Source organism: Pundamilia nyererei, unplaced genomic scaffold (genome assembly GCF_000239375.1).
Source record: "Pundamilia nyererei isolate P.nyererei 1_Seehausen unplaced genomic scaffold, PunNye1.0 scaffold00154, whole genome shotgun sequence".
Lineage (NCBI taxonomy): Eukaryota > Metazoa > Chordata > Actinopteri > Cichliformes > Cichlidae > Pundamilia > Pundamilia nyererei.
Window position 1 is genome coordinate 185,027 of NW_005187555.1, and position 847 is coordinate 185,873.

Here is an 847-nt window from a genome sequence, read left to right on the forward strand (position 1 = left end):
TTTTTTTAACCAATAAATACATTTCATCAGTTTTTAAACTGCTGTGTGTATTCAAACAAATGTTCAGCACTAGTTGCTCTCATTCATTCTTTCCACTCTTTGTAAGAATTTAGGAGAATATGAAAATGTTACGAGGAAAAATTGGCAAATTTAGGAGAAAATGTAAAATATTGTGTGGAGAAACTTGCAAACCAAGAAATAAAACAGAAAAAAAATGAAAACTAAAATTAGAGGATGAAAAGGAAATTGATACGAAACCTTTCTAACATAAAAGCCGGCAAATTTATAAGGAGAATGTTTAAATGTATGAGAGATAGTAAAATTATGAGATTTGTTAAAATAAATTACACATTTATGAGGAAAATGGTCAGTTTACAAGAAAACCGACAATAATTTTATTAGAAGGAAAACAAAATCTGCAAATTTATGAGAATGAACTCAGAAATTCAAGAACAAAACAAACATTAGACACATGAAATAATTGGTTTTAAGAATATTTTTCATCTCTCTATTCTTCGCTCTTCCTCACCTGATTATTGTTCTCAATTATTAGTGAGTTATTTATTAATTTATCTATCTTTTCTGCTGCTGTTTGATGGTCTGCGCCCTGTCCTGTAAGAATAAACTCACTTCACTGCACCATTATTGGAGCTTCTGTGTTTTTTAGATCAGATGATAAAACAGCTGCAGTGGCTTTGAAACCCTGCACAAATCCTTCAGGGATTAAATGAATGATTTGACAGAAGCTGGTAATAACAGGATTTTAATATCTACGTACAGCCAGAGCCTTTAAAAATGATCTCTGGGAGCGAGCCGAGTGTTCTGGTTTCAGTCTGAAGAACATGTC